The sequence below is a fragment of the Gallus gallus genome, chromosome 2, assembly GCF_016699485.2.
Source record: "Gallus gallus isolate bGalGal1 chromosome 2, bGalGal1.mat.broiler.GRCg7b, whole genome shotgun sequence".
NCBI classification, from domain to species: domain Eukaryota; kingdom Metazoa; phylum Chordata; class Aves; order Galliformes; family Phasianidae; genus Gallus; species Gallus gallus.
The window spans coordinates 72501823-72527234 of NC_052533.1; the positions used below are offsets into that span (position 1 = coordinate 72501823).

The 25412-nt window shown below is 37.7% G+C and overlaps 1 protein-coding gene across 1 annotated transcript in view; it reads left to right on the top strand.

Moving 5' to 3' along the window:
* The first annotated feature begins 24235 nt into the window (after nucleotides 1–24235).
* The window catches only part of CDH12 (cadherin 12), a 528906-nt gene continuing 527729 nt past the window's right edge, over nucleotides 24236–25412 (top strand). The window contains exon 1 of the mRNA XM_025147686.3: nucleotides 24236–24488. The gene's annotated coding sequence lies outside the window, so the exon portion shown is untranslated. The remainder of the gene's footprint in view (nucleotides 24489–25412) is intronic.

Consider the following 25412-nt stretch of genomic DNA (forward strand, 5'->3'; position numbering starts at 1 on the left):
AATTCAAATAAACCATGTTACCTCACATCTGTTGCAAGCTGAGAACAGAGCATACTACGGATGTGCACAGTAGCTGAGCTCATGTTCAGTAATTTGTTATCAACTCCTAGAAAGCTAGGACAGAGATCATATGAAGTTATATAGGCGAAAAGCTTAAAAGTTTTTTTTTTTTTTAACTGATTTTTAGTATGATATAAACAATATAAGACTGTCAATACATTGATATTTCTGAGTTTGAGCTAAACTTTATTCAAAACAATTTTAAAGAGAAATTCTGGATGAGAGTTATCACAAATGAGAAAAAGATATAAGGGATCTTGGGAGCATCGAAATATAAGGATGAGCCTCGGGAATCAGACAAGGATGATGTGAGCTATGTATTCCATAATTCTGGAGTGGACTTGATAGAAAGCTCAAGGGAAAGGAGTGACAGATAGCAGTTTGAACAGCTGTTTTCACTGTGTGCCAACATAACCACAATGGAGAGGGAAAACTGGACTGAACGGATAATGTGCAGCCAGCACTCAATCTTGAAAGGTTCCCCTAAGTCGCCGTGCAGACTTTGGTGCAATGCCAAGCATCAGTGCAAATGAGTGATGAGGTTAAGCAAATAAGAGTGATTATAAGGTGCTCAGAGCAACACCTGTCTCACTAGCCAGCCTCTGTCATTTGGATCTAGAACATTAAAGATTGAATGGCAACAGGCATCAACTTAAGGTGCAAGCTTAATACAAAGCATGCATGTATTCAACCCTCCCAATGCAACCCCACAGCCTGAAGACAATGGCAGGAAAAAGTCTTTTAAAACTATAAAATAATGTACACTTACTGGTGTTTAAATTCACTGTCCATTTACATGGGTAATATCAGAAGTCTGAAAGTCATACATGTCCTGAAAACTCAAATGGGGACAGCATACAGGGATGAGCCACGTGGAGCTGCTACTGTCCAGATTTTATCTGATGACTAAGTGACTGGTTTCTTCATGTATCCCAGCAGTGACTTAAGCCACTAACTGCCAACACTTCTTTAGTTAAATCTTGTGAAAAAAATCTCTGATCTTCAGCCACATTTGCTATGTCAAACTCTGTATTCTATTGGACTTCTTATATATCTCATTTGTTGGAAACTGGAAGAGTTAGTAATAGTTGGTCAGCCAGTAAACACTTCCTAAAGTTTCTTTTTTTTTTTTTTTTTGGTACATTTGTTAAATTCATGACGTCATTGAGAACAGACACAAAGAAAATACTTCAGGGAGTCATATTGGCAAATGGGAAAACAAACTGTATCTGTGGTCTCTTATCTTTATTAATAGAATAAATAAAACTTCAAATACATGGTTATAGCCCTGATATGATAGATAAAATGAGAAATTGTTAAGATACAACAGTACAAAAGAAATCATTTTTTCTTTTATTCTTCTCTCCAGACTAGAAAATGGTAATTATTACTTCTCAGTGTATTTCCTAGATGGAAATTCAGGATACTGGTTTTGGTTAACTTATTGTATTCATTTGAATTCATATCAGCCTGTTACGGAGTACTTTTTTATTTATTTTTATGATTTTTTTTTTTTTTTTGGTAAGGAAAGCATATTGCTGTTCCAAAATATCAACATAATGATGCATTTTTAATGTAAAATACAGAAGGCAGGTAGTGTGTATCCACATGTAAATCTACTTCTTTGAAGTCATGAAGTCATAAAAGATCCTCAAACACCTTAAAACCAATTTGCTTTTCTTATGCCAGACCCCTTCTTCTCTTTCTGTTTTCAATAAACTTCCTATTTTTTTTTATTTTTTTATTTTTTACTATTATTTTTTTTTCAAGCTGGCAGGTAAAATGTGAATGGGAGCTCTCAGTCTCAGACCTCTCTAAGCTTTCTGTATTCCCTGCCTCCACAGAAAAGCAGAGACAAGCTGGAAGGCTGCCTGGAAGAGGAAGAGGGGGAATGAGAGTCAAAGCACTCAGGTTACAACAACTTGCCAGAAAAGTGCTTGCCAATTTCCTTTTCTCCCTGCAGTGAGAAAATTAGTTGGATAAACGCCTTTCAGGCAACCAACAGGAAAGCTGTTTTTTTTCCCTTTTTTGTGTACCCAGTTTCTTATTTTTCTAGAAATCCCTCCTTTCCCTCTCCTCTTCTCACTAATTTTTTAAAATTATCTTCATGCTAATTTGCAAAAATATCCACAAAAAACATGGAAGGAGAAACAGATGGAGGAATAGTGTTGGAGACAAGATGGAAGGCTGAATAGCTTTGTATGGTTAATTGGTTGGTTAATAACTCGTATCACTTTATGGTATTATACAGTAGCTTCATCATACTGAGAGAATGGTAGAGATGGTCAAATGAAATGCAACACTGAGTTTCAGTGGCCTTGTAGAAAGGAAAAATTGCTGAGGAATAAAAAAAAGTGTTTAGAAGGACAGCCATATCATGTAACATTTAGATTCTTGTTCCTATGTAACTAATTTTTTTTGATTGTATAAAAAAACTTAGATGGATTTTTATCTGTAGGGAATTAATATAGTCTTGTGAATGCAAAGTAACAAATAGTGTGCAAAAAGGAAAAATAAAAAGGTATTCAGCAGCTGAATGCCTAAACAGTGCGGAGAAAGGCACTCCATTTTATCATCTGCAATTAGAGTTTGTTAAATGTGTAGACTGCATTACTCTACTGTGCTTTCTCTCAAATCAAGGCCCTGTAGAGATCTTGCGTAAACATTTATAGTTCTCCATAAATTCAGAATGTGTAGTATGGTTGCAGATACCAAGTTTGTTGCAGCAAGGCAACACTTTAAGTTCATACTCTTTGAAGGAGAGTAAGGACACTGAACTACTTCAGTAGAGGTGTAAAAACTGAGTTTCCTCCATGCTTTGTTAACTTCCATTACTGATTGTAAAAGGTGAGTCTGAACAGCAAAATTGCATCTTCTTCATCTTTTCTTCTTAAAAAAAATAATTAATTAATTAATTAATTAATTTTTATTGTTCTATTTCCAAAGTATTGTTACTCTTTTGATATTTTCTTAAACCCACCACTCCACCCTACCTCCACTGGAATCATGATTCTGGGAACTTTCAGGTTTTCTAATTGGTTATTTTCTGAGAAAATATATTGCTAGTTTATACTGCTAGTTTTTAAATTACTTTTGCGCCCTGAAGTGTCAGATGGTCAATTGAAATAATAACTAAAATATATCCTGAGGTTTGTTTTTCACTCTGAAAAAGAAATGTGCAGAACCCCAAAGCCACGTTTTTTTTTTGTTTTGTTTTGTTTTTTTTTGTTGTTGTTGTTGTTTTTTTTGTTTTGTTTTGTTTTGTTTCTTTACTTTTAGGACAAACTTGAGTTTTAGGAGGAAAGCTTGCATGCCTGCAATTGCCCATACTGTGGTAACAAATACACGACTAAATTAGCAAAGAATAAAATTCAAGCAGTATGTCAGATTACATTGTCTGTTTGCAGCTGAGGGAATTTAAGATTTGATTCCCAGTTTCTTTCAGAAGCTCACTAACCTCTGTGCTAGTCACAGGCAAGAGGCAACAGGTAAAGTTGGTGTATACCTACAAAACTGTGAAAGAGAGCACACCTGGACTGGCCATGCTTGCTGAATTGTCAGCTCTCGCTGAGGCCTGGTCTGAACAGTGCTGGTCAGTAATCTGCAGGCATACCAGCCACTACAGCAAGCTTGCAGGTGATTCACCACATGCTTGATGTTTACTTTGAAAAATGTTATGTTTCTAACTTGAACTACATAGCAAACGAGGTATAAACCTCATAGGGTAAATAAACTTGCTGAAGGAATGTCAGAAGCAGAGCAAGCCAGTGGAGCCATGCCTTCTGCTCCTTCTTCCTCAGTGACATCCAGGCAAGGTGATGGCGGTGATGAGGTGGGTGCTGGGTGGTCAGGGATGGCTGGGGCCAGACCCAGGGCCAGGGGGAAGGGGAAGATTGTTTCTGTTAGCACTGGACTCAAGTTATGTTGGCAGGTGCCAAAGAAGGTATCTGCAGAAGGAAACTTACGAAGTAGTGGTTTCTCTGCCTCACTCTTGACTCTTCAGTTTTGGCTTTGTACTGCATTTAGCCATGCACCCAACAGTCATTGGTGTGACTGAGGGCCCTGTGGCAGCTTGGGAAATCTACACAGTGGTGGTGTGTTTAAGAACTGTGTATGGATTGCACAGTAAATTTCTGCATGCTCACTGTTTTTTAGTCTCTGTTATAGGCTAAAACTGATATAGACCTGTGAAATACTGTCACAGAAAAGGATTGTTATTGGTGTTAGAGCTCTGAAATAGCTATCTATACCTGAGCATATTACATAAAATAATGTGCTCAATAGGCTTTTTGTTACTGCAGAAGCTCACCTGACTGGAAGAGTTGTACCAGTGTACACCAGTCAAGGACCTTGACAGAGACGTGTGGAAGTACGTAAGAACAAACTTTAGTCCTTAAGTCATTTCATGAGATTTTTGTCTATTATTGGTTTTTTTTGTTGTTGTTTTTGTTTTTGTTTTTGTTTTTTTCCCTGACATGGTATTTCTGTTTCTTGCTTGGACAAGTGAGATTATTTAAGAACAGCTCTTTAGGAGGAATAATTAAAGAATAACAGTGTTGGATTACGGGCATAATGTTAATCTTTCTACCAGTTTTATCAGGTAGTAATATTTTGAAATCTCAAAATAACAGTTATCCAAAACTATACAGTCCATCAGTCAGCCAGGAAGTAAGCATGGGAATAGCTGTGTGGTTGTCTCAGGGATTGCCCTGTTAGTGGTCAGTGATAACCAAATAGATGGATTGAAATGTGTTCTTAGGGAAGCATAGATCCATGAGGTTCTTTATTTTTGGCATCTGAAACCAAAATATAGTTGTCTTTACTAGCAGATTGGTGAAGCAGTTGCTAACTAACTTGTCATTTCTGAAAAGTTGCAAAGCCCCTCATAAAGATATGAGAGGAATTAAATAGCCACGTATTTAGGAAGAGGTTTATTTTATTTCCATACTAAGAGTAATGGTGCCTGTGAATCAATATGTGTGTCCTAGGGTGTGAGAAGCAGACCAGGACTATTGTAGCATGCTGAGAATGTCCACTCATGCCCTATCCAGTGTGCCTATGTCTGCAGAGGGCAGAGCCTCCCAAGGAAATCATATACTGGGAACAAGGGCCTGATTACAAGAGTGTTGTGAAAATGTTCTGTTGCATTGCAGACCTAATCGGCATCTCTGTCTCTTTCTCTGCATCTGCTTTTTCCACATGGCTCTTAAAACACACTCTCTTCTGGAAGAACCAAACCAAAACTTAAGTTTGAATAACTCATTAGAGAAGAGTCCTGGGAGTGTGCTTGAATAAATAGTAGCAAATTCTTTCAACGAAATGGAGATTTCAAATGAGTCCATTGCCTACGCCTTCTGATATATAATTTAATTTATCGTTGTATGATTATTTAGAAAACAAAGATATACCTGTATATTTCTTCCCTATGTAAACTTACTAGTCTTTTGTTTGACTTAGAAATTCACCTGATGTGGGAGCTGTACCAATAAATCTGCAGTATTGGTGGATACCTATTCATAAAATGTGGAGATTTTGCTATAAGTTCTGGGAGAAAGTCAATGTTGCAAAGTGAAGTGTAAAATTATTCCTGTCTCAGTGTTATTTTTGAGTCATATATCTCTGCCTTTTATGAACAGCAGGCATATTTGGAAGAATTATGTCTGAGTCATAAATCCCTATTTTCCTGGGACATGACTAATAGGTGTCTTTAATACAGTGAGATGATATTACTGTCTTAGCTTGCATTTTTTTTTTTTTTTTAAACTTCAGAAGCACACAGAACAGATGAAATTTAAACAGCACAATGACATTAATCTATGGTCTGTCAGAAGATTGTTACCTCCCTCCTTTTCTGGTCCTTTGGCTCCAGACAGTAGATACTGTAATTTATGCAAGTCCACCATTTTTTTATTTCAGTATTTAGCAAGCAGAGTTGGCATGGTTGCTTTCCAAACCCGCAGGTTGTTGTGATCTGTGGGAGAAAAGGAGTGTTCAAGTCACAAGGGAGGAGGGAGGAGATGGGCGTTCAGGCATTCCCTCGCATCTCCTCAGCAGAGACTGCAACTGAGGAAAACAGAAGTCTAATTAAATGAATAATGCTGCAAGATCTTTCCTTTGGTGCACCAGTAGGGCTTCTCTGCTGTCTATAGACAGTCACTAACCTCTCATGAGTTGAATAGTTATATGTTGTAGGTGCAATAAGAAAAAAAAAATCATAAGCAGGTTTCTATTGTCCACATTGTCTTATGGAAAAGACAGAGAATTTTAAGAACAGGTCTAAAATATTAATGTATAATATTTATGAATATCTATGCTAGTCTAAAAGCTACCAAGCACTGTTTGTGAAGATACTGAATTTTACGGAAAAGTTTATTATTATTATAGTGGTAAGAACACCGTCTCTACATTCCCTTACTAACTGCCTACTTGTCATTATCATTATTATTATTAATTTATTAGTATGTTGTATCTAAGACTATACACCCCAGCACAGCATTGTGAATAGCTGTTAAAAGCATATGCCCTCTGTATGGGAACTGTTGAATCACGGCCTGAACCTCTGATTGACCACCTGAGGCAAGCGCTGAGTCAGCTGCAGGGGCACAGGTGAATGCAGTTTCACCTGAGTGACCGGAAGGGGTGGAGCCTGGCTCCTAGACCTCATTTAAGGACTGACTACCAAGGAGGAAGGATCTTTAGCTGGAGATCCTTCCTCTTGGAGCCCTTCTGTGAGCCCAGGACACAGGTAAGCCCTCTATTTCATTTCTCCTTTGTAATGCGATAATCTCTCTGGTCCAATACTTGTATACCTGTTTGCTATACAAACATTGCCTCCAAAGCTGAAGGCTTTTCATGTGCATTTCTATGTGTAGATACACGGCTTTTCATGTGCATTTCTATGTGTAGATACACGGCTTTTCATGTGCATTTCTATGTGTAGATACACGGCTTTTCATGTGCATTTCTATGTGTAGATACACGGCTTTTCATGTGCATTTCTATGTGTAGATACACGGCTTTTCATGTGCATTTCTATGTGTAGATACATGGCTTTTCATGTGCATTTCTATGTGTAGATACACGGTACATGACATAGTACATTAATAAATGTTATATTTAACAAGAATGAACAATAAATTCTTGGAGTTTCTTGAACAGCCCCAATTGTTCCTGGCACTGTTATCTTTATCTTGACAGTGCAGTCTGAAAATACAGTAAATTTAGAAGTTTTGTTGTGAAATTTTGATAGGATTTACCTCTGTGTTTCTTTTTCAATGTTTCTGCTATATCATTCATCCCTTAAATCCTGTGGCATTGTATTTACTCCGCCATTAGGTGGTCAGTAATCTTAGAAGAAAATAACGGTAAGGAATAATGAATGAAGAATAATATGAAATGCGTAACTTACATGGAAAATAATAAAACATGTAGAGGTTCCCAAGCCCTTCAGTAGCCATTACCATTTATTATAAATAAAATGTTAGCTGTCCGAGTATTTAGAAACAAATAACACACTGTACTACTATCATAGAGTTAACTGATAAGATATATTTGCTAAAGCATCAACAAATTGGAGTTTGTGCTGTTCAATCAGCTGTAATTAATTCTAGATGTTCCTCAGGGGAGACCCAGTTCAAATGAGCTGATTATTCACAGTGATGAGAGTTGGATGTTTAAAATCATATCCTTCTCTTACAGCCTTCAGGAATATGAAAGCAATTGCTTGGACATCAAATAAGGAAGTGAACTATGTATTCAAATATGGCATAAAAGAGACTTTCTGCTTCTGGCAGAAAGTTAATCAGAGGCTTTGTGTATTTTAAGCTGTTTTTCCTTTTTTAATTTTTCCTTTTTTTTCTGGAAGCAGGCATTGCAAAATAATACTGTAGCACTCTGAAACATAGAAAGTGACGTGTGTAAAACTGTCTGACACTGACTGCATTTCAGATTTGACACATTAGCATCTACCTCCAGATTAAACTAGCTGGAGGTTATGTAGTTTAGTATCAGTTAGGAATTTATGTTCTTTACATTAGAGGCTGACTTTGTGAGCTTTGGGCTCTGCTTGGAGAAGGAATGGCGTCTTGAAATACCAAAAAGTATGCATTTAAAGACAAACAGCTGAAATGACAGCAGCTGTTGCCCCCAGGCTTATCAAGCTGAGCACTAAAAAGGATTATTTTATTCCTGTACTGTGGAGACTGTCACTTTCTGATGTAAACTAACATATAACATTTCTTCTTATGCGCTAATAATTGTAGGCAGCATTCCACAAATGAGAGACTGTGCTAATATATCTGCCAAACCATGAAGGCTGTAAGTAGTGACGCTTCATGCAGAAGGTCAACAAATATATAAAATACTTCTAAATTTATTTTTTTCTAAAGTTTTTTAGTGGAAGAACATAAAGAATAACACTTGCAGGAAAATTGCAATGAAAGGAGTAGATTTCTTTTGTCTCAAAATAAACAAAATTGACTTCCTGTGTTTCATATTAAGTATATTTTACCAAATTCTGAATGGTATTTCTTTAAAGAATTAAATCAAATATGCGCTCGGTGTTCTTGAAGTGTGGATTTCCAGCTCCAGAGCCCTAGCTTCGTCAGATATCCTTACTGAATGAACGGTTTCATCAAATACTCATTACAATTTCCGAGGATGTATAATTTCAGCATAATCTCAGAGTGTTTTTTCTGTATAAGCAATGTATTTTGTAATCATTCTGAGCTATTAATAGATAATATATCTTTGCAAAGAATTTCCTAGATTGCATTTTTGTGATTTTCATACAGTGAATGGTCTATCGCTATTTCATGCACTTGTTGTCAGTAATGGGATTTGACTAAGATGGGGACATAGAACTATTCAATGCTTGACGTACACCTTTTATGGAGAGATAGTTTCCTATTTTAATAGAAATTTAACTCCTGGATTGAGTTCAGATATTCCTTTATGCTAATTTTAATCAAAGATATTTGAATACAAATTCCTTTAAAATCAATACTAATATTTTTCCTTAAGAAGATCAATTTTTCCTTCAGAAAACAAATATCTCTGATCTCATATCTGAAAACAAATTACACTCTAGTTACCAACAGCTGTCAGATTATAGCTGTTCATTACCAAACTGAGTTACAAACAAACTGGGCCTCTGAGTGCCTAGATCACAAAGCTCACTACCAAGATCTTGGCTGCTGAAACTCACATTTAGGAAGTTTGTTATCTTTATTTTATGTATAATCACAAGGGAAAAAAAAAATTAAAAAAGGAAATTAAAAATGCTAGCCTGCGGATACTTAACCTGTAGATAGTTTCTGGATTTCTAATAGCAGTGGCCTTCAAGAGTGATATAAAGCAATCTAATGAAAATTCAGAGGAAGCTTTTTTAAAGTTTAAAACATGAAATCATAATATTGAGGAAAAGGGGGCAAATATTTAAATATGATTTTTTGAGATCAAGTAGAGACAGTAAACAACTTTGCAGAGAATTTAGAGGCTACCAGTGTCTGGTAAGGGAGAGAGGAAAAAAAGGGTAAAATCTCAACGTAAGTTAAAATATGGCTGCGTATATACTCCAGGGTAGGTGAAATGTCTTAATGTTTGTGATTAGAGTACTTGTCTATTGGCAATATAAGTGAAATATGCTTTTTTTTGACAAAAGTTTATGTAGGACCAATCTGCTATAAAATGTACAAAGTTTTCAGCCTTATGTCATCAATCATCGTAGAATTACAAAGTTATAGAATATCTTGAGATGAAGGGGACCCAGGTGATCACTGAGTAACTTCTGGCTACACACATGATCATTGAAAATTCAAACCATATGTCTGGGAGTACTGTCCAAATGCTCCTTTTACTCCAGCACTTGAGGCCATGCCCACTACCCTCTGGTGAAGAGCCTTTTCCTGTCTCTTAACCTTGACCCCCCCCTGACACAGCTCCAAACCATTCCTTGGAGCCCTGTTACTGCCACTAGAGAGCAGGGCTCAGTGCTGCCCCTCCTCTCCCCTCAGGAGAGGAGGGAGCTGCAGGCTGCTGTGAGGTATCTCCTCAGCAGGGGAGCTCTGGGCTGAACGAAACCAGGTGGCTCAGTGCTTCTCATACACATTGCCCTAGACCTTTCAGCATCTTTATAGCCCTTCTTTGGATGCTCTCTCATAGTTTCATGTCTTTCTTATGTTGTTGTGCCCAAACCTGCATACAGTAATGGAGGTGAGGCTGCACAGCACACAATGCCTCTCCTTGTCCAGCTGGCAGTCCTGGGCATGATGCACCCCAGGGTACAGTTGGCTCTTTTTAGCTGCTAGGGAGCACTGCTGCCTTGTACTTAAATTTTCGCTAACCAGACCTCTGGATCCCTTTCTGCAGGAGCATCAACTAACTTTCCTTCATCAAATAGATGAGTAAACTTGGCATAGAAGGAGATTAAGTTTGTTAAATGCGACTTACCTCTTGTGAATCTGTTTTGTCTGTGACCAATCCATATTGTCTCTTAGGGATTTTTCAGCAAGTCTTAGAGTAATCTCTATAATTCTGACAGAGACTTAAGCGAGACTGACAGGCTTGTAATTACTGATACTTCATTCTAAAAACTTGGGATGATGTTTGCCAGCTTCCAGTCAAGTAGGCTGTGATCTCTTCAGATTTTCATGCCTGTTGAAAAATAATCGAGAAGTCTCATGATGACATCAGACAGCTCTTTTAGTACACTGGGATGAATCCCATCAGGCCACATTGACTTACGTGCATCCAGCTGGAGCAGCCAATCCCACACAAGTTTGGGATTGGCTGGGAGTTTATTGATACTCAGTCATGGTCCTCCAGCTAAGGCCTCTAGGGACTCCAGAGCCCATCTACATTGTTGAAGACAGAGGAAAAGAAAGCATTAAATGTCTCTGCTTTTGCATTCCTATTTACCAATTAGCAGACCAGTCTTGGTCTATTTCTGGTCTTCTGTTTTCTGTTAACGTATTTTAAAAACTCCTTTTTGTTGTTCTCCACAGTACTGGCTAGCTTTTAATTGTGCTTTGGCTGCATGAATTTTTTCCCTACTACAGTGAACAGCATCCCTGCAGCCCTTCCTTCTCACCCAACCTCACTTCCTGTGGCCATACTCTTTGTTTTCCCACCTAAGATCGTGAGGAAGATCCCTGCTCAGTCAAGTCTATCTTTTCCAGACTGCTTAATTTAACAAGCAGTTTTGTAATTACTTGTTCCTGCATTCTTAAGAGTTGACTACACAGATGATTAGGAGCCTGTTGGACTCTTCAGCCTGGAGAAGACTGAGGAGAGATCTTGTCACTGTTTATAAGTATCTGAAGTGCAGGAGTGAAGTGGATGGGGCACGACTCTTTTCAGTGGTATGCAGTTATAGAACAAGGAGCAAAGGGCAAAAGCTGCAACACAGGAAGTTCCATGCAAACACAAAGAAGAACTCTTTTACTGTGAGAGTGACAAAGCACTGGAACAGGATGCCCTGGGTGGTTGTAGAGTCTCCTTCTCTGGAGGTATTCAATATCAGTCTGGATGCCTACCTGTGCGACCTACTGTACTGAACCTGCTCTAGCAGGGGTTTGGACTCAATCTCTTGAGGTCCCTTCCAGTCCCTATAATTCTGTGATATGATAATTAAAAAGTGTCTGGCACTGATGAACATCAGTTCCTTCAAAAGCAGTTTCCCAGAAGACTTTACTGATTAGTTCCTTGAGCAGCCTGAAGTGTTGAAGTCTGTTCTACTTATATCCAGTGCTGAAGTTTTGGTGGTATTTTTCTTCTATCACCAAAGATTTTAAACTTGTCTGTCTCATCCACAGTGACCATAAAGTAGACTCCAATTTCTACATCACCCACAAGACCTTCTCTATTCACAAGCAACAAATCTAGGAAACAAACCTTTCCTAGTCACCTCCCTTGCTACCTTTACCAGAAAGTGTAAGGGCACAGCCTTATAGTGATAATATAAAAAGCAGGAGAGAAATGAGCATTATTATCAGAATTTTGTTTTGTCTGCCCTGTAAAATTAGCATCTTGAGACACGTAAGTATTATATGAGAACAGTAAAGAAAAGATCTGAATGCTTCTATTTTTTACAGCAATCTTACCAATTCCAATAATCCTTTAAATTAAAGAAAAAAAGGAGGACTTTTTTAAAAAAAATAAATAAATTTTTAAAGTTACATAAGTATACTAAATTATATTTTTCCTGTCTTTCTGTCTGGATTTTCCTTAAAAGCATAGTTTTACATGATTCTTATTTTTCAGGTATTTTTGTTATATGATAAAATTTCAATAGATGAATTTGTGTATCACTTCCACTGACGTAATCAGCTTAAATTAACTTGAACTAAGGGAGAACAAGGAATGCCATCATTATGTATTTTAACAACAGAAGAAACAAAATGTATTCTTTTAGTGAGGATTCAATTCTGAAACTGACTCCTGTGGAGATTAGTAGTCTGAAGTAAGAGTGCATTTATTCTGCAATGATTTCAGCTGAATACCAGTGGACATGCATTCTCTCCAACTTAAGTTAGTGTTATTTTATTAGTTAATGACTGCAGATTTAGAAGACCTGGCCATCTCCTTTCTACAGGTTAGTGCATCTTTTTTCTTTTTCTTTATTTCTGTGAAATAGGTGTATTTTCACATTCCTTAGATAGTGGCAGTGAGTGCAGAGGAATAAATTTTGTTAGAAGTTAAGTATTTTTTTGGTGACAGTTTTAATAGTTTGAAGAGGCATTGAACTATTCAAATGCTTAGCCAGATAAAAAGGTTTTGAAATCCTTCTCCATTAGATTTATGTCTAATTTTACTGTTTGTATGTCCATTTATGCCTACTTACTACATGTTTACTGGCTTATTTGTATCCATAATAGCTTCTTTATGGCTCCCTTTTCTGAAGTTAAATAGAAGTTTCTCTTGAGAGTAATAAAACAAAACCAAGAAGCTGCTCAAGAACTACTGTATTTCTTCTGTCCTAGAAATAAAGGATAGCTGATTGATATATAGTCCCTAGTGAGCCTTTATGTGCATCTTGGTCAAGATGTTTAGTAGAAACTAACCTCTTTCTGTAGAGAGACATAAGTCTTGATTCTTCATCTGCCTCTGGCAAGAGCATCCTCCGTTATCATCAGTGTATTTATGAAAAATGTTATTTGTCTTCATGGAGATGGTTTTGGTCATCCAAGCCTTAGTAGGCTTTTGTACTTGAATTGTGCTTCTCTCCAGATTTGCTGAAGTATGTAAGTTCCCACGTCATCATGGTTTCGCTGATTAAAGACATGTTTTACTGGAATGATGTAGTTAATTACTGTTAATCATTTTCTCCACAATTTTGTCAGCTTCAAATTTTATTAAAACACAAAGAACATCCTGACAGTTTTTATCTTAGATGCCTTCTCTTTTTTTGGAATTTTTTTCTTGCATACTTAGAAGAACTAGAAAACATGAAAATTGAGAGTTAAGGCAGTTGAAGACAGGAAATTGTGCTTGGATGCAACAGCAATATATAAACAGTTTTAAGAAAATTAGTTCATTAGAAGATATAACTTCTGTTCTATATTATATTGTAGTTGGTGGGTTCATATGTATATACAGAAAGTAAACGTAAATAGTCTTTAAAAGATCACATCAGAATGTGCCCCATTCAGTTCTACACCATTGACTTGGTTATCATTTTCTGATAGAAGTGCAGTCAAAATCAAAGATTTTTAAATGAAATATAAGTGATAAATATTTGTGTGTGTGAGTTAGATGATGTTGCTTTCACTTTATGCTTTATTTAACTGAATACAACATCCTTGGGATGTATTTGAGTAGGTAAAGTATGAAAACATGAGAAATTTCAAATGTCTTTTTTGAAGTAAATTTCTCCACTCCATGGAAACTTTTTAACTAACTGCTGGTTTTAGTGTTTCAGATACTCCTTCCAGAATACTTCCGTTATGTGGCACTAGGAAATTCATACTCTATTGTAGTAACTGACTATCATCTTTTCACTTTTTCTCATTGCTTAAAGACAATGTTTTGAGGAAAGCTGAAATAAGATAAAAGGAGAGGGGAAGGGAACAGACAAACATTGAAATACAGTCTACCTGTTATTTGGGAACATGATTAAAACAAATATTTGAAGTAGTTACAACTTGTATATTGTGTGATTTTTCTGCATAGTAACAACCTTCCCAGAAATAAACATGTGCTGTAGCAAATACAAATTTCCACTCAATCAAGCAGTTTATTTTCATCTTTCACTCCAGAAGCAACAAAGCAGTGTCTATAAGTAAGCAAGCTAATAAAGTAGATTACATGTATATTTTTCCTCCTTAGTGTATCATCCACTTTTTTAGCCATTCCTGTGAACAGGTACCAGGATTTGAGCAGTCTGCTTCAGTTTTCATAGGCTTATGCAGTAATACCATAGCATCCTTTACTGCCTTTTCTGCAAGTTCCTTTTCTTTCTGTCATGATTAGTCTGCCACAATTTACTATATAGGTTCAATATTCTGAAGCAGAATGACAAACCCATATTTCTTAAGAATTTTAAATGCTTTTTATTGTTTTTACATCATGCAGCAATTTCACACCTCCTTGGAAGTGAGGCTATGCATGGCTTCAGACTTCAAGAAAAATAAATCTAGTGAGGTTTTTTTGATTTACCCCCCTCCCCCAGTGGAAAGAAAAAAATGTCTGCCAGCTTCATAGTGCTGTGTTGATTTCTCAACTTAAAATTTAAAAACAACATAAGGATTTTTTCAGGAGTCTATATAGTTTGTGCTCATAACAGAAAGAAAGGAGCGGTAAGAGTACCACATTTTCCTGAGCAGGAACAACAACTTTAAGCAGCAGCAGAATTGTTGCTTCAAAGTTTTTTTTTAAAACTATGGTGTTGAAAGATAAATATTTCAAATACTTCAGAATTTTCAACTAAATCTTAGATTATTTTAAGTATGCCATTAAAACAAACAAACAACAAAACGCTACAAGAATGCTTTTAACTAAAGAATAAAATGAAAAAAAAATGAACCATTTTCTAATGTTTGAGATAGGTAACAGCTTATGTCTCTGAAGTGCGTATAGTGAAAGAAAGAGCAAGGGAGAGGACAGCATTTTAGAAGCAAACAAAAATTCCATGTGCATCTTTCCTTTGTTAATTATATACAAAATTAGCAGAATGTTTAGCAGTATCCTTCATGTTGCTATAAAATAGCTTATGTAGCTATCTGTATAAACTTTTATAGACAGCTTTCTGCAACATTAATTTAGACCATGTCTGTATAAACCAGTGGCAGAATTTTTCTTCCATCCTTGTTTTCCTGTTTTCCTTCCAATGTGCTTGGATGCTGGTGAGAGCATACTGTCTGAATACACAAAAATTGTGTGAATGGCACTGAAAGATTGTAAAAAAAAAAAAAAAATCCGATCCGTAAATATTTTTAAAAGGTAAATGTAAGTCTGGAGATAATACTTTCACATGTCAAGATACTATAAGCATGCAACTTAAACTGAAAAAAGAGATTAATGTTTCCCTTGCTATTTTCTGTAATTTTAGTTTTTTCTTAGCTTTACGAATAATAATTATTTTTGGCCAGGGCTGTGAAGGATTGCTTATGAATTTTTCTTTTATTTCCAACCTACTTTTTTTTCCATCTAGTAGTAGTGGCCTCTTTACAGCAGCAAGGGAGATGGATGCGCTACCCTATGTACATCAGCAGTAAACAAGGTACTGAATTAAAAAAATCCCAGCTAATAGATGTTTTGTGGACTGTAAACATACATTTTGTGAACATAGGGGTTGGAGGTCCCTTGATGTTTCTCAGTCGCCTTTGTGGAGAACACTGAATGAAATACTACTTTGCTATTTAATGTATACACTTATCCCGTAACAGCTAAATCTTACCTCCTCTAGAAGCCTTAGGAGGAGAGGGTAATGAATTGCAGAGTGATATAGAAGAGATATTCCAGGGGAAAAAAAAGGAAGGGTACTCTCCTCTTCAGGCTGACTGATGCTAGAGCAGAAATGATATGAGCAGACTAGAGGAAACAGGAAGGGTAGCTCTTCTGGGTTTTACTAAGTTGATTGCCAGGAAAAAAAAGCTTTTGTTGTTTAGGAATTATGTCACTTTTCAGTGCTCTAGAACATAATGCTTAACTGTGAAACATACCTAATCTTTCAGAATAGCTTCAATCTTAATGAAAATGTCTGTATTCCAATTTCACATTAGTGTACTGAGATATGCAAATGAGATGACTTGTCAAAAGCTGCAAGAAACCTGTGAAAAAGCATGTTCATTTTTTGAGATCGCAATAGTTATATCCAGTTTCATCAGTAAATATTACAACACTTTAAATGGGTGCCTATGAAATTTATGCTGTTCTTTTTTTAAGGGAGGTGCAAACAAGTATTTGCTGTGGTATGTCACTTAGTGACAAATCACTTGCTTTTCTGCATCTTTGTTCTGGTTTATTCCTTTAACACTTACCTGTATTTTGTATATGGAACATAAGTATTTCCTCAAAATTATTTTTTCTCTGTTAATATCTTGTGAAAACAGCTGATTACTGCTCTGAAATCTAATTTGAGACACAGATGTATAAAACTGCTATTCAAGTGTAAAGTACTGGTGTTAACCACATGATGGAGATGAGGGCTTTTAAGTACATATCTGCAATCTTAGCCTAGAAAGCCTCATGCTTTTAACAAATGTAAAGAACTACTGTTTATTCAAAAGCATATATAGTTAATGTCTTTATTGAGAGAAAACTAATTGTCAGTACGTTTGCTTGTATATTTTATCTGGATAAGCATGATTTAAAATCTGTGGCAAATACTGGGAAGATCCTTTCAAGAGCTGCCTTAAAAATTAAAGAAACAATAACAAAATTTAAGTGTTTCAAAGAGTTTTTGTTGTTTAGAAAAGGTATTGTATTGGGATTTACAAAGTGTTTCTGAGTTGCCAGAAAACGAATTTTCCTTTCAGTGAAATGAATTCACTGTCTCATTAGAGATGCAGTAAAATAAGAAGTAACTAAAAATGGATGACATTAATATGTATGTATTTATAATTGTACTCTTGTGAAAAAGCTTGCAAGAATTTAAGGTTAGTGATAATGATTTATAGAGATGTACTTATCCCCTGAAGAAAACAATGATAACTTACTAAAGCACAACAGTATCAACAATGCTATCAAAACATAATGTGGAAAAGTTAGTAAATCAACATAGTGCATTATTTAAAAGCAAAGTTTGTATGGATATTCAAAAACTAACAACTATTTTACTTAACTGCATGTGTTCCTCAAGGCTGTTTTCCATTTGGTGATAACTATTCAGTTCTCATCTGTGCTACTGACATAACTTTTCTCAGTGTTGGTATTTCTTATAAACTACGATTCTTTTCACAGTTGCTCTTGTGTTATCAGTCCATGTGGTGCTAGTGATGCTAATTAAGTTCATACAAAGGCAGTTTTAAAAGATGAGTTTTAGTTGACTTCAATTTGACAGGCATCATAACTATGATTTTTGCTGTATGACGGTGTCTCGCTTATTGCTTCCATGAATGCATAGAAATGACTTTCACTGGAAGGTGAGATGAGTAATAGTTTCTGTGTGCTGACAATGGTTGTAGGGAGCAAAACTAACTGAACTGGTAGGCAAGTATTAAATAGGAATGATCATCAATAGAAGGATTCAAGAAAAACATTCTGATTCTTCATGTTATGTTTTTGCTTCAGGACCAGCGATGTTGAACTCAGTGCTGGAATCACCAGCAAATAAACTTATTCAAATGATGAAATGTTCTTTCCCTTTCTTACTGGTTCTTATGTCATTGTCTAAAAAATAAACAAATCCTCAGAAAACATTGCAAGGAATGGAACAGATTGCAAAGTGGAAAAAATAATTAGTTCAAAAGCTGATAGTCATGTAACTTTTGTTTTGTGTCTTAAAGATTAGTCTTCCAGTGGGTAGATGGAGGGCAAGCCTGAAAAGTTCTGGACACACATTCATAGTGGGAAGCAAACACTTTTGATGAGACATAGCTAAGACAAGCAAACTGAAAGCTATGGCAGAGGATGTAATAATAAAAATGAGAAGTTCAAAATGGCTTGTGCTGACACTATTGTGTCTTGTTTTATCTCTCATTTCCTGCATCACTGATGACTATTGAACAGTTGGTCATACTTGGACTATTATGTTCATAGTGTGCTGCTGTGCTGATTGCATCTGTGAATTCTCACTCATTTTTTTTATTTTAGATGCAAGTTCTATGGAGAAGGGACTGTTTATTAGTATAATGGCATGAAAGGGAAAAGAATAACATTGACCCTGTGTAAAAAATAGCATTCAAATTTATAAGCAGTACATTTTTAATAATCCTCAGAATGTTCCTTACTAACACTGAACACAGCAACAGCATTGTATTCAGTATTAGGCATTAAATGTTGGGAAAGAGGTAATCAGTTGAATAAAGAGCAGAGCAAAGAATGATCAGTCTGGAAAACAAAAGTCTGAAAAACAAAAAGTCCTGTGAAGTAAGATGGAAAGAATGAGGATTGTAAGAGAATCTGTATTTCATATATGTATTATATGAAAAGTCATAGGAAAAAGGAAAAGAATAACGCACATTATACTAAGCCATATTACATGAAAAGCAAAAAGCAGAGGGCTTAAATTTCAACAAGACAGGTTTAAGTTAGACGTCTTGAAAACATATCTGAGATGTAGAGAGAGTTATTTGAGAAACTGAACTCTCCATCCTTGGAGGAGTCTAGGGATGGATTAGAGATCAGGTGGGAGTGGCACACCTGTTGCTGACTTTGTGTATGACCTTAGGGTGGGACTTCAACTCTGATGGTGGAAATGCTGTATTTGTAGTTGGTTTCTGTAGGATCACAGTAACAATATTTAGTAACTACTCCAGTAGAGAAGTATTTTGGTTACATGGAAAACTGGTAAACATTGCAGTGCACCACTTTAAAAAAAAAAAAACACTACTAGTGCTTTATTAATGTACTGGTTTATGTATAAGTAAGTCTAACTGCAGAAATTTCAGAAATTAGAAAAGTCATGATGGATTGCTAATAAGTATACCTACAAAAATAAGTTTTTTCTTTGAATCTTGTGTAGCATACATCCATCCAAAGGAAACTTGCAGGCAAAGGCTGCTTACATGGTTTTATATATGCCAGCATATATAGCAACTGCTCCTCTCTTTGTTTTATTATGTTGGCCCAGAACATCAGAGATGAGTGCTGGTATGGCAGTAGAGGTTGAACCTTCCCACCAATATTCCGTTATATTTTGTTGTCATGTAACAGATGGCAGCGGAGGAGCAATCTGACAAAATGACTTTTCTGACATGGAAGTGCATATGGAGTGTGAGGAAACTGTTGCATCCGGTAACATCCATTAACACTTGCTGAATGTTTATGGAGACCAAACAGTGAATGTCAGCCTAGTGAGATGGTGGGTGATGAAGCATTGTGAAACACTGGCACACTTCCACTGGTGCAGATTTTTACAAGCTGGGCATGCAGGTTCTTGTTCACTACTGGTGAAAATGCATAGCTAATAGAGGTGACTGTTCAAAAATACTGTTTTGTAGTGAGTAATTTGCTTTATCAAATAGTGTTACTGTGCTCTGCATTATAGGAGATGTTGCTTTCAGAGCAATCTAAGTATTTTAAATGAATTATAAGACACTCTAGTGAAATTTCAGGTATTTTTTTTTACTTCTGGTATGCAGCACTTGGCATTTTAATCCTAGTTCGACACTGTAGAAGAGGTAATTCTCCATACAGATTGCTGTACCTATGTCTGTAACACCTACAATCAGGTGAATAAGGTTCTACATAAATTCAGTTATTTGCATACATGTGCTTCTGTTGTGCTGCAAGGCTAAAAGTTTCAGGTTTTCTTTGCATGAATGGGGAAGTTTTCTTTCGGAGTTATGTCTAGCCTGCATCATCTTAATGTAGGTCTTCAGAGGATCTCAATGTAATGCTGAGCATCTAGTCAAAGAAAGGAAAGGGCTTGAGTTATCTAGTTGAATATAATTATCAAGAAAGAGGGAGTATTAATTCCTGCTTACTTCTACTGTCTAGCAAGGACCTTTTCAAAGAGGAGGAATCAACTAAGCTCCTTTAAGAGCGTTCTCTATCTTACAAAATTGTTGACCATTTTCAAATTTAACAGGAAATATCTCATGTGTAGGCAACACTATTTCCACTGTACTGTGAGGCCAATAAATGAGCTGTTGGTGCTTCAGGTATTTTTCACTTCTTTATGACAGATAAATAAAGCAAAATTGGAGACTAAAATTGCTAAGTTAACTTTTTGGCTTTGCAATTGTTTGTTTGTTTCTGTGTAAATGATGCTAGTCTACTTTTTTTAAAAAATATATATTTTAATTTCAGTCTTTCAGTTGTCAAACTTCAAAATTGTAAAGCTACAAAAATAAATAATCATGTAAAGTAAGCTTTTAGGTGCTTTCATTTTGCAGGTAGTATGAGCTCCATTGTTGGTACTTTTCATTTTAAGGGAATATCTGGAATTTATGAATTTTTAAAACCATCTCTATTTTATCATAAAAGGAAATGGAAGAGAAGAAGGTTATCAGGAGTGGTCAACATGTATTCACCAGGAGGAAATCATGCTTGACCAGCCTGGTAACTTTCTGTGATGTCATCACTATCTGGGTAGAGGGTGGGGGGGGGGAGCAATGAATGTGCATCTTTTACTTCAGCAAGATGTCTGACACTATCTTTCACAACATCTGTTATGAAACTTAGAAAATGTGGGATAGATGAGTGGATGGTGAGGTGGACTGAGAACTATCTGACTGGCAGAGCTCAAGGCTGTCGTCAGTGTAGCAGAGTCTGGTTGGAGGCCCATAACTAGTGGTGTTCCCCAGGGATCCAGGCTTGTTCCACATCTTCTTCAGTGACCTGGATGAAGGGATAGAGTCCATCCTCAGCAAATTTGCTGATGATACAAAACTGGGAGGAGTGGCTGACACACCAGAAGGCTGTGCTACCATTCAACAAGACCTGGACAGACTCAAGAGTTGGGCGGGGAGGAGCCTGGTAAGGTTTAACAAGAGCAAGTGTAGAGTATTGCGTATGGGGAGGAATAATCACATGCATCAATACAGGTTGGGGATGACTTTCTGGAGAGGAGCTCTGTGGAATAAAACCTGACTGTCCTGGTGGACAAGAGATTGTCTGTGATCCAGCAGTATGCTCTTATGGCCAATAAGGGCGATAGGATCTGGGGTGTGTGAAAAGGAACGTGACCAGCAGGTCGAGGGAGGTGATCCTCCCCTTCTACTCTGCCTTAGTGAGGCCACACTTAGAACAGTGTGCGCAGTTCTGGGCTTCTCAGTTCAAAAAAGGCAGGGATCTCCCAGAAGGAGTCCAGTGGAGGGTCATAAAGATGATAAAGGGCCTGGAGCATCTCCCATATGAGGAAAGGTTGAGTAACCTGGATCTGTTCTGCCTGGGAAAATGAAGACTGAGGGGGGCTCTGTTTAATCTTTATAAATATCTAAAGGGAGATGGGAGGCAAATGGATGTGGCCAGGCTCTTCTTGGTGTTGTGTAGTAGTAGGACAAGGAGTAATGGCCTAAAACTTGAACATAAGCAGAGCACTGGAATAGGTTGCCCAGATAGGTTGTGGAGTCTTCTATGGAGATATTCAAAAAATGTCTGGATGCCCACCTGTGCAACTTATTGTAGGGTACCTGCTTTAGCAGGAGGGGTTGTACTCTATGATCTCTTGAAGTCCCTTCCAACCACTGCAGTTCTGTGAATCTGTGATTCTGTGAAATGCTACAGCAAAGTTTTCCTTGCCACCAATTAATGGGAATGACTACAACGAAAATATGTACTGATAATCTCTTCATTTTAAGTGCAGCGTGTCAAAACTCTTCTTCAGTTACTACACTTGTATACTACAGTGAATTGTGGACACTTTCGGGGCTTATTCACATGATGGACAGGAAAATAAATTGTTTGATTTGTTGAGGAGTCCCTTAGAGTTATTTGAATCTGTCAGGACACTCACAGTTTTCGTCACTCCAAAGACAACTCTATTAGCTTTCTTTGAGAAGAACAGTTCTTAGTCTGTTGTATTTTTTTTTTCTGGTTAACCACCAGCATTTTTATGTACGACCCACTTACTCAGTCCTTTGTAGAAGCTAGACTTCAATGAGTAGTTCAGAGCACACGTTGTCTTCTGTGTTTTAGTATGTGATTGTGTAATGAGAAAAAAGAGTGGTAGGACAGCACTGGAAGTGCGGACCAGCTATGTAGAAAAGCATTTCCCTACCCATTGTTCTGGAGCCTTTCTTTGTGGTCTTGGTGAAAGGAGTCTGCTTTTGTCAGACTCTTTTAGTCATAGTTGCTCCTAAGCTGTTGACTTTAGGTAAATAAATGCCTTCTTCTCATGTTGTCTTGGAAATTTAGTTCTTGCTAAATGTAATTCAGCAAGTATCAGAACTACATTTACTTTGATTCTGTTTGTGATGTGATGTCTAGGATGGGCTAAGATAAAGAAACTTTGGGGTTTGCCTAACATTTATGGTCTTCTGATTTTCTGGCATAGTGGATGGAAAGCATACCTTTGTCCTGCGGCTGGACAGCAGTGCAAGTCCTCTTCTGTAATCCAGCCAGTCTTATCATCCATACATTGTGTCCATCTGGCAGTGGGTCTTGTGTTTCTGGAATTATATTGGTACGCCTCAAATATCCTGCATAAGTATTACATCTTGCTGCACATGTCCTGCATACGTACAGCTTCTCACAATGTGCTCTCTAAACCCAAGAAACACACAGAAACAAGCAATAATGACTTTTCCTGGCTTATCAAATGATGAGGCTTGGACTCCTTGTTGTTTGGAGTTTCTGGTGTTACGACTTGGAAGCAATTTCTTGAGGAACACAGAATCTAAAGCTGCCAGAGCAGCTCAGTACATCCTTACTCTTTTCCTTATATTTCTTTTGGGAAAGGGGTCTGCTGAGTCTGAGGCTGCAGATCCTGTGAATCACCTTAATAGGCTGCAAATGATCTGTGAGTCTGAAGCCAAACCTCTGCACTGTGACTTTGTGATGCTGAAGGAGGCACTATTTTCTGTTTTGGCCATGGAGAGATAAGTGAACTGGGAAGAAGGCCTCATCTGCTGTGTGGTAGCCACTTGTGTTTCACTGTGCACTTGCTTGTTTTTCCTCTTTACCTAAAATTAATGAAGCTGCTGCCTGTCACTTGAAACTCCATGCATGTGTCTGTAATTCATTTGCCTGTCTCTGTCAGCGGAGTATTATGTTATATATAGCACTGCACTCTTATCATCTAAGTAGAGGAAACCTACGTGTGTTTTTACTAGACAAGGTTGTCTCATTTGCAAGTACAAAGCTCAAGATACAGAAATGTTATGAAGACTGCATTGTTCATGTTGAGGGGGCACACTTAAAGATTACGTGGCTGACATACTTCCTTGCTATCTCCTACTTTCCTCAGAATATTAAGTTCATTTAACATATTGTTCAAAATTAAAAAAGAAAGTGGCATATTGACACTCACGGTGTGAAAGTAGATATTTCTTAAAATGTAAAACACTCAACATCCTTGATGGGGAGGGAGGGGGAAAGCCATAAAATAAATAAATTACAGTCAAAATAAAAATCTCTTCTGTATGCCTCCTTTTGACTATATATGGCACAATTTAAGTTATATTTTTCTTCTTTGATTGCAATTCAGGCATGCTTCATGGTCAGAAAGACAATAAGGCTATGGGAGGGGGAACGATGATTTCTGGATGATAGATTTTAACATACTTTCCTGGGACTGTCTTTTTTTATTTAATCATATTTTATATCTAGTAGGTGGCAAATGTATCATCTTCTCAGTGAGTTGGTTGCAGTTTAAGGTCTTCTGGTTTTTCCTTTGAACATAACCCAGTTTTCCAGAGTCCAGAGAGGAGATATTGTGATCTGTCTGAGCTTTTCTTAATGCAAAAAGAAACTGAAAGCTTCTGTGGAGCTCCAGAAGGGCAGGGTGGCTTCCAAGTAAAGGGTTAAAACTACTTTTCCCAACTCATACAATTTCCAATGCAGTCCGTGTGTTTCTGTGGGAGGGGGCTGCAGGGAGGGAAGCCTTGGTAGCAATTGGCTGCTCTCTATCAGCTGCAGCTGAGCTCGAGCTGCTGCTGGAGCGGTATCGATCTGAAGGGTAAATGTGTAGGGAACCACAGCGAGGGATTCGCTCATTTCTGAGAAGGAACCCAGCCTCTGCCGGTAACAACGTGCATTCTACTTGCCTCGCCTGCCCGTGGGATCCTTTGTGAATGAGCGGGGACCCGAGGACGGGCGGTTTGTTGCCACAGCGATCCGGAGGACTGTCGCGGTGCGGGTGCTGCTGCGGCTCTGTGCAGCAGGTAGGACTGCGTGCTGCGCCCGGCCGGGAGCGCGGTGGAATGGGCTGCGGAGCGCGGACCCTACATCGCCCCGAGAGCGGCTAGCTCTGCGGGGAGCTGTGGAGCGAGCGGGCGGCCTCCCCACTCTGCACCGCAAACTTCACCGAGTTCTGAGGAAAGTGGGAGGGCCGGCGGTGCCCGAAGGAGGGAAGGTAGCAGGGGGCTGGGGCGGGGGGGGGGGGGGGGGGGGGGGGGGGGGGGGGAGCTGTCCATGGTCCTGCACTCTGCTGCGGTCCTTGGCTCCTGGGCGCCCGGCCACGAGTGCAGTTTGTGGTGGACAGTGCTGAGAATGCACCGTGCAAAACTGGGGGCTTAGCGTGTGGTTGGAAGGAAAAATAAGTAAGTGATGGTGTGAAACTTAAAGTGAGTGTGTTTGTGTGTTAAAGTCTTTTTAAGCACTCAGTCCTTTTTGTGTGTGTGGAGGATGGAGGGAATGCGAGGGGGTGGATTTCTGCAGCACTGACCTTTGAAATGATAAGGTACAATTAAAGGCCAGAAGGTAAGAAATGGGAATTTGACTTGATGTGACTTTGAAAACACCTGAGAAGCCTCCTCCTTTTAAAAATGAATGAATGAATAAATAAATAAATAAAATAATAACGTAATGGTGAGAAATGAAATGTAGTCTTGACATCCAAAATGTTCAGATACAAGCCATGCCATACTATTGTATTGTTTCAAGTTTGTCTTCTACAAATTAATCATGTGATGAGCAGTAGAACATACATAATCCTTATACAAACATTTTAATGGTGATTTTAGACCTGAATTATAAATCATGCTGCAAATGTCTGTAACAGAGATCTCTGAAGGTACTTATCTTGATAAATATTTCACATACTCTTCAAATGTGAATGGCTGTGGCTTTGGTATCTCAGCTCCAAA